This window comes from Lipotes vexillifer, unplaced genomic scaffold, assembly GCF_000442215.2.
Source record: "Lipotes vexillifer unplaced genomic scaffold, Lipotes_vexillifer_v1.1 scaffold1306, whole genome shotgun sequence".
In the NCBI taxonomy this organism is placed as follows: Eukaryota; Metazoa; Chordata; class Mammalia; order Artiodactyla; family Lipotidae; genus Lipotes; species Lipotes vexillifer.
In genome coordinates, this window is record NW_006786512.1 from 1,791,877 (window position 1) to 1,801,512 (window position 9,636).

The 9,636-nt window shown below is 41.6% G+C and overlaps 1 pseudogene; it reads right to left on the bottom strand.

The window, feature by feature from the left end:
• Window positions 1-4,676: 4,676 nt before the first annotated feature.
• Window positions 4,677-5,366, bottom strand: LOC103081144 (DNA replication complex GINS protein PSF2 pseudogene; annotated as a pseudogene).
• Window positions 5,367-9,636: the final 4,270 nt, after the last annotated feature.

Sequence of the window (9,636 nt, forward strand, 5' to 3'; positions counted from 1 at the left end):
AGGAAGTAAAATGAGAAAATGCTTCCACCGAGTTCCTTTGATGTGAAAAGTGATGTTGAAAACTAGGCTAGTATCGTAAGCAAATACTTTTTGTTTAAGGAAGCGTTTATGGGTCTTTTCCCCCCTCTTAGAGCGTACCTTATTAGCGAAAATGATAATACAACTATTCTAAAGATTACTAAGTTGATTTTGAACAATTCATGAACATTCTTTAAACAAAAAAAGCTGGATGTCCGCTAAGTTGTTGTTGTTTTTTCTGTACTTTACTTTTTTTTTAACATCTTTATTGGAGTATAATTGCTTTACAATGTTGTGTTAGTTTTTGCTGTATAACAAAGTGAATCAGCTATACGTACACATATATCCCCGTCTCTCCTCCCTCTTGCGTCTCCCTCCCACCCTCCCTATCTCACCCCTCTAGGTGGTCACAAAGCACAGAGCTGATCTCCCTGTGCTATGTGGCTGCTTCCCACTAGCTATCTGTTTTACATTTGGTAGTGTATATACGTCCATGCCACTCTCTCACTTTGTCCCAGCTTACCCTTCCACCTCCCTGTGTCCTCAAGTCCATTCTCTAGTAGGTCTGCGTCTTTACTCCCATCCTGACCCTAGGTTCTTCATGACCTTTTTTTTTTTTTTTTTAAGATTCCATATATATGTGTTAGCATACGGTATTTGTTTTTCTCTTTCTGACTTACTTCACTCTGTATGACAGACTCTAGGTCCATCCACCTCACTACAAATAATTTCGTTTCTTTTTATGGCTGAGTAATATTCCATCGTATATATGTGCCATGTCTTCTTTATCTATTCATCTGTCAATGGACACTTAGGTTGCTTCCATGTCCTGGCTTTTGTAAATAGTGCTGCCATGAATATTGTGGTACATGACTCTTTTTGAATTATGGTTTTCGCAGGGTATATGCCCAGTAGTGGGATTGCCGGGTCATATGGTAGTTCTCTTTTTAATTTTCTAAGGAACCTCCATACTGTTCTCCAGAGTGGCTGTATCAATCCACATTCCCACCAGCAGTGCAAGAGGGTTCCCTTTTCTCCACACCCTCTCCAGCATTTATTGTTTGTAGACTTTTTGATGATGGCCATTCTGACTGGTGTCAGGTGATACCTCATTGTGGTTTTGATTTGCATTTCTCTAATGATGAGTGATGTTGAGCATCCGTTCATGTGTTTGTTGGCGATCTGTATACCTTCTTTGGAGAAATGTCTCCTATAAGTTTTTACAGGACGTAATTTACTTAAGCTTTACTTTCATGTGCTTCTTCTTTCAGCATTTCCACATGCCCTCGTCCAGACAAGAAAGAGTTAACACTCTGCAATTCTCACCCCACACCTCTTCTGAAATTCCAGAGGCAACTTAACTTACTTTGGAAAGAGAGGATAGTTCTTAAGATTCCCAACATCCAACTGGCTCTGAAGCCATATTTTTCTTCACAGTTAGTACTCATTTTTTCCTTTTATCCAACAAACAAGACAAAGAGACAATTTGGAAATGGTCTCTGCCCTCAAGGGGCTTAGAGGCTAAGCAGACAAGCCCAACTTGAGATTAGAAGGTACGTAAAAGGTGGTTACCAAGTGGGCTGCTTGAGGGTGGTGAAACTTGGGCTGAATCTTTCAGTGTTTGCTTAGTAGACCAAGTAAAGCAAATGCATTCACGAGAGAGGGCACAGCCTGAGAAATCTCACAGAAACTGTAACATCCTGACACTATTTGGGAACAGCAACTTGTTCCCAGGACTGGGGCATACAGCAAGGCAGAGCTGGTGAGAGAGGCAGGTGGCATGATGCAGGGGTTCAACTTTATCCTATAAACTACAGGGGTTCATCCAAGAGTGTAAAGCAGGGGAGACAAAATAAGTTTTCCATGCAGTATAATTCATGTAGTACTATGTGGAGAACAGATTTGAGGGCACCACATTGTAGAGAGAGGGAGAGCAAAGGGAGGACATGAGGATCCAGGAGAGGGATGGCAAGGGCATGAATCATGGAGGCGGCAGTGGGGCTAGAGAGGGGATGGATACAAGAAATATCAAGGAGGTAAAACAGATGGAATGAGTTCTCTGTTTTGATATGTATGTGGAGGGAGGTCTGAGGTTTCCAGCTTCGCTGACTGGGAAGATGGTGGCATCTCTCACCAAGTTAAGGAACCCAGGAGGAACAGCCAGTGTTACAGGGGCAGGAGGGAGGGGAAGGATATAAGAAATTAATTTGTGTATTTCTGAGTGTAAAGGGCCTCTGAGACATCCAGGTGAAGTGACAAGAGAGGAACTGGATATGTGGAGCTGAAGCTTAAGAGAGGTCTGGGCTGGAAAAAGTGATTCTAGAATTTTTGTGTAGCTGGGTGGCTGGGTGAGGATTCTATCCTACTGACAGAATATTCTGACTATAATGCTATAAAGTTAGAAGTAAATAATAAAGAATAATTTCCATATATTTAGACATTTAAATTTTTTTTCAAATATTTCAAAATAATTCATGGGTCAAAGATGGATAACATAGCAGAAATTAGAACTGAAAGATAATGAAAACACTATGTATCAAAAATTACATATCAAAATACAACTATGCATCAAAAATAATGCTAAAGTAATATTTGGAGAGAAATTTTATAGTATTAAATGAATATATTAGACAAGAAGAAAGATTTAGAGTTACTGAGCTAAGAATCCAAATCAATAAATTAGGAGACAAAAACAAAAACAAGATAAAACAAAAGCTTTAACTTAGGAAAAATAGAAGAAAATAAATGTAAGAGCAAAATTAATGAAATAAATAACAAAACAAAGAAATAACAAAAATAATCAAAGAAATAAAAAGCCAGATTATTAAAAAGACTAATAAAATAAACAAATTTCTTGTATGATGGATAAGAAAAGAATCCTGGCACAAATAAGGTATTAGGAATGGACAAATACCAGGAATGTCCAAAAAGGACACCTATATACAGTGATTTGCAAATAAGAATTTCATATAAATAACATTGAAAATTAAACAAAATAGATAATTTCCCCCCCAAAAAAACTTTATGAAATGGACTAAAAAAAAAAATCTATAGACCTAGAACAATTACATAATTTGACTAGTTTAAGCACACACATAGACACATACACAAATATCATTCCTATATATCACCAACAGTCGATTAGACAAAGTAATTTTTTTCTAGACAAAGTAATTTTTTAAATACATATTGCAAAAGCAACAAAGCATTTAAGATATCTAGGAATAAATCTAATAAAAGATATACAAGGGAGAGTTATAAAACTCTAATAAATGATATAAAGAAAAACTATACAACATATACCGTGTTCACAAAAAAAAAAAAAAAAAAAAAAAAAACCCCATAAAGATGATGGTTCTCCCCAATTTATTCTAGAAATTCAATGTATTTCTAATCAAAATCTAAAAGAGTATTTCACATAATTTGGTGATCTTGAAATTCAGATAGAAGAGTGAAGAACAAAGAATAGCCAAGAAAATTTAAACAATAAAGGTAGAGTCACCCTATAGGAAAGATTATTATAAAACTATAATATTTAAATCAGTGCAAGTAAAGACAAATGAAAAGAAAGAAGGCCTAGAAACAGACCCACATAAAAAAGAAAATCCAAAGTGGGACTACAAGTCAATGGGAACAGGATGGATAACTCAATAAATGGGTCTAAGACCACGGGCTATAAAATTAGATTCCTACCTCACCCCGTAGATGGGCTAAAGGCCCATAGATAAAAAATGAGACTAGAACTTCCAGATGCAAACAAAGGATACGTTTATGGCATCAGGATAAGGAAAAATTTCTTAAATGAAAAGCCAAACAATATATAAAGGGAGACACTGTTAGATCTGACTACATTAAAATTAAAAATTTTTATGACTGAAAAATGCCACAAACAATGTGAAAAGATAAGCCACAGAACAGAAAGAGATGTTTGTTTCCCAAAGTGTTAATGTCCTGGATATGTACAGAATGTCTACAAATTGCTAAGAAAAATATGAACAACCCAATAAAAAAAAAAGACACAGGAGTTGAACAGGAAATGCACAAAAGAGAATATTCAAATGCCCAATACATGTAAGAAAATATGCTCAACCTCACCTGAACTAAGGGACATGAACATTTAAAACATCATAATAATAAAATACCATTTCAATCTATCAGATTGGCAAAAATTAATAAATCTTTTCTTTCTTTTTTTGGGGGGGGATTTATTCCATCTTTATTGTGCATCAGGGCATACATGATAAACATAGGTCATCCTCACTAGCCACTCATCTGCTGTCCTTCTCTGGGTGAACAACCTCTGTAGGAAATTCTAAATTTAGCCCAAGAGATCAGGATCAAGAAGGGAGGAAAAAAAAAAAAAAGGCCGAAGCCACATCACCATCCTGCTATATCTCTATCTTAAAAGCAACACCTGACATCACCGAACACTCACGTGCACGTGACAGTCCCATGCAGGAGACATGGGGCTCTGCTAGGGAAATCACTTGTTCTGCTAATGAATTTTTTTTCCCCCATAAAAGGACACCTGGCTCCCTGATACAGATGTGGAATTACAGAATGTCTCGAGGACTAAGCACAAGCCTGTTTCTTTCCAACAAGGTTATAATCCCATTCCTTGCTTCAGTACACTTTTTTTCATACACTCAAAAGTTGTTCTAAAACTCCAGAAACGTGAGTACCTTTGTCACATCCTGGGCACTCAAACACCACCCAGTGAGCTTCCCGCCAGCAGACACAGGCCTTGACAAACCAGTCCCTCGCTGGAAGTCCTGAGACTGGGCAGTGTCAGAAGGTTGCAGGTTCATGCGTAGTTTGTACATGTGATCGAGCGCTTGTGTGAGGAAAGCCCCGCTGGTGTTGATCTCCATCAAGGTCAGATTATCCAGCTTGGCGTGTGTCTCCTGCTGTCTCATGAAGCTGTTGGCAGACACCCGGAGCTTGGCTATACGAGTGTCCCGCACGTCCTTGATCAGGGTCCAGATCTCATCTGCTTTCAGGATGTAGTCCAAAGCGTGATTTAACAGGAGTTTGATGAGCTCCATGTAGTAAGGGCTGGACATAGGGGTAAAAGTTCCTTCATTTCATTCATGATCCCTAATCTTCTCCAACTTTTCCACGTCCATCCACTGGGGCTGGTGGGGCAGGCGGTGAGCAGCCGACACTTCTGTCTCTGTTTCCGGTTGATCCCCAGCCACATAGGCACCTGCACTGGTAAGCCGGGGATTGAAAGGCCCCAGGCCACCCTCGATGAGGTGGATCTTGTCCAGACTGAAGTTCAGGATTATGGTGACCAGATCCTATTCGGCCAGAAACCCCACTTCGGCCGCGACCAGGGCTGTGCCCATGGCCAGCCCGAGACTCGCCAAAAATTAACAGATCTTATCATATCAGGTATGTTGGCATAGATGTGCGGACAAAGAAATTCTTCATGCCGCTTTCTGTAGTATAAACTGGCATAAATATCTTGTAGAACAATTTGGCGATACCCAGTAAACATGAAGCCGTGACTACCCTGTGAGCAGCAATCTGCTTTTCAGGAATCTCATAGAGAAAACACGAGCTCACGGGGATGTGAAGATGTCTATTATATAAGAACGAATGGAAACAAACTATCAATTGGGTAAATGGAAAGTAGTTTATTCAAACACTTGAACACAAAGAGCTGCTAAAACAAATGATTTACATCTACATAGTTCAACATGGATAAATCTCAAGTATATAATTTTGAGTTAAAAAAAAAAGCAAGTTGTAGAAAATGTGTTCAATATGATGCCATTTATTTAAAACTTAAAAAACCCATAGGACAACACTCTATGTTGTCTTTTTGATATATACAGATGTCGAAAGTACACCACGTCGGGGAATAATACTGGCTACAGCAGGTGCTGGCAGGACCCCACCCATATTCCCTCCAAGCTCATTATTCCTGAACCCTCCAGCTTCTTAGTTCAAACACCTTCCACTCTACCTGAAGGCTGGAGGAGAATGCTCAGCCCCTCACGGGTCAGGCCTGAATGCCAAGGAGTCTACAACCAACGACAAAGGGAGTTGATGGGTAAACACCCCAGCTTCCTTAGCCCTCAGATGGAAAAACTCTGAGGCTTGTCTACACAGGCCCCCAAAGTCCCTTATGGCATTGAGCCCCAGTTGCCCACAAGGATAACCTGCTCATCAGCACTGCATTGACTTCTTTTCCTTCCCAGTATCACTTCCCCACCCCACAATTCTCAAATAAGCTACTTGCACTCAAATCCTTGCCTCTGGATCTGCTTCTAGAGGATCTCATACTAAGATGTTACCACCATCAGGAGACGGGCTACCTCTGCAAAAGGAAGACGGGGGAAGAGATTGGGGGCACATTTTCATTGTATTCATCATGATTTACTTATTTTAGAAACCTGAAGCAAATATTAGCAAAATGGTAGGGTAGTGGACTCATAAGTCTTATTTTATTTTGTGTATTTTCTGGGTTTTAAAATGTTTCATATTTAAGAATTAAAAAATTAGAATAAAGTAAATGCTGACTAAATCTGTGATAAGCAGAACACCAGTTCTGTATTTAATTAGACCCTGCCAGGGCCATCTCTAAGGTGGTCGAGGTCTCAGGCAACTACTTTTCATTTTGATTTGAAAATGCATATAAAATTCATGGGCCTTCCAAAATATACAAGCAGCTCATGCAGCTCAATATCAAAAAAACAAACAACCCAATCCAAAAATGGGCAGAAGACCTAAATAGACATTTCTCCAAAGAAGATATACAGATTGCCAACCAACACATGAAAGGATGCTCAACATCACTGATCATTAGAGAAATGCAAATCAAAACTACAATGAGGTAGCACCTCACACTGGTCAGAATGGCCATCATCAAAAATCTACAAACCATAAATGCTGGAGAGGGTGTGCAGATAAGGGAACCCTCTTGCACTCTTGGTGGGAATGTAAATTGATACAGCCACTATGGAGAACAGTATGGAGGTTCCTTAAAAAACTAAAAATAGAACTACCATATGACACAGCAATCCCACTCCTGGGCATATACCCTGAAAAACCTATCATTCAAAAAGAGACATGGGATTCCCTGGTGGCGCAGTGGTTAAGAATACGCCTGCCAATGCAGGCGACACAGGCTCGAGCCCTGGTCCGGGAAGATCCCACATGCCACGGAGCAGCTAAGCCCATGCGCCACAACTACTGAGCCTGCACTCTAGAGTCCACGAGCCACAACTACTGAGCCGTGTGCCACAATTACTGAAGCCCGCTTGCCTAGAGCCTGTGCTCTGCAACAAGAGAAGCCACTGCAATGAGAAGCCCATGCACTGCAACGAAGAGTAGCCCCTGCTCGCCACAACTAGAGAAAGCCCGCGCGCAGCAACGAAGACCCAATGCAGCCAAAAATAAATAAATAAATATATTAAAAAACAACAAAAAAAAGAGACCTGTACCACAATGTTCATTGCAGCACTATTTACAATAGCCAGGACAGGGAAGCAACCTAAGTGTCCATCGACAGATGAATGGATAAAGAAGATGTGGCACATATATACAATGGAATATTACTCAGCCGTAAAAAGAAACAAAATTGAGTTATTTGTAGTGAGGTGGATGGGCCTAGAGTCTGTCATACAGATTGAAGTAAGTCAGTAAGTCAGAAAGAGAAAAACAAATACCATATGCTAACACATATATATGGAATCTAAAAAAAAAAAAAATGATTCTGAAGAACCTAGGGGCAGTACAGGAATAAAGACGCAGACATCGAGGATGGACTTGAGGACGAGGGGAGAGGGAAGGGTAGGCCGGGATGAAGTGAGAGAGTGGCATGGACATATATACACTACCAAATGTAAAACAGATAGCTAGTGGGAAGCAGCTGCATAGCACAGGGAGATCAGCTCAGAGCTTTGTGTCCACCTAGAGGGGTGGGATAGGGAGGGTGGGAGGGAGATGCAAGAGGGAGGGGATATGGGGATATATGTATACATATAGCTGATTCGCTTTGTTATACAGCAGCAGCTAACACAACAACGTAAAGCAATTATACTCCAATAAAGATGTTAAAAAAAAAAAAAATTCAGGCTTCCCTGGTGGCGCAGTGGTTGAGAGTCCGCCTGCTGATGCAGGGGACACGGGTTCGTGCCCCGGTCTGGGAAGATCCCACATGCCGCGGAGCAGCTGGGCCCGTGAGCCATGGCCGCTGAGCCTGTGCGTCCGGAGCCTGTGCTCCGCAACGTGAGAGGCCACAACAATGAGAGGCCCGTGTACCGCAAAAAAAAAAAAAAAATTCATGGGCCCATGTGAAGCAAAGTGATTTATCAATGACAATTTAGAATAATAGGTAGAGAGGAGCTATTTTTGTATTTGTTATTGTCCATCAGGGCATGGAAAGATTTGATTCATCATAGTGTCAGGCATCATCTATTCCTATCAGATACAGACACCATCTCTTTGTGTTCTTTATTGTTAATTGCACTGGACCTAGATAATTTTGTGTCTCCCATGCATGAAGAAAGGTAGCAATGATGTTATTATAATGCATGGCTCTTCAGACCTGCTTGTGATTTGCAGTTCCCTAATACCATTTATTTAATTCTGGTTACAGCATCACTCAGGAACACATTAGTTCAAGGAATGTCCATCCCCTGTCCAGCATGTCTCAAGATGGATCAGGGAAAGCATGGCATTGCCAAGGGCCCCCGGTATAGGGAACAATAGGCTCAAAAACCCTTGGAGAAAAAGTAAGTCTCCTTGAGGACTGCCTGACATGTGGCATAGAGCCCGTGGAAGATACGGGGTGTCTCCGCTGGGGTCCAGCAGTGGGGTCACATGGACTAAAGGATGCCTGTCACCACCCCTGGCGCCTTCAAGTGCATGGGCCAGAGGTAGTACCATGGTTGGAGCTCAAGTCCAGAGGGTCAGCAGTGGACCACCAGTAATCCAGCACCCAGAACTCATCCTCCTTCAGTGACCCAAACAAGCCCCAATTCAGCACCATTCTGGCAGCCAGTCTCACAGGATCCAATGAAAGAAATGCTACACTACCAGCAGGAGAAAACTGCTGCCAGGACACCCTCGTGGAGCCAGAGCTGAGCCACAGGACCCACAGACACGAGGTCCAGAGCTCCTCGAGGCAACAGCAAGGGTAGAGGGTCAGAGAGAAACAGAAGCCCCCCAGAGTCCTGGTCCTGGCTCACGGCAGCACTGCCAGCCCACTGGCGTCAGACATCACAGGGGGACTGTGAAATTTTTGAGGAAGTCACCTAAAACCCAAGGCCCCCTAAGTGTGGGGTACGGGGCAGAGGGCCATTTGTCCCTGTCTAAGGGTAGAACAGTCACTCACCTCACAGATCTCTACCTGTTTCGTATGTATACATTTGGTATTCACCCTTGATCGGGAATTCTTTAAAGAGAAGGATTACATCACAAACGTTTTCTGTGTCGGTCACAGACCCCAGCCCCATGCTAGATTCATACCTGATGCCCAGTGGGTAACTGCAGACCCAGGGACTGGCTGAATTGTTTCCCTGGAAGCAGAGTCAGAGAAATGCTGGCTTAGAGGGGGTGACATTTGCAGAAACACCACACAAGAAGCTGATGTTGAATCATTAAATT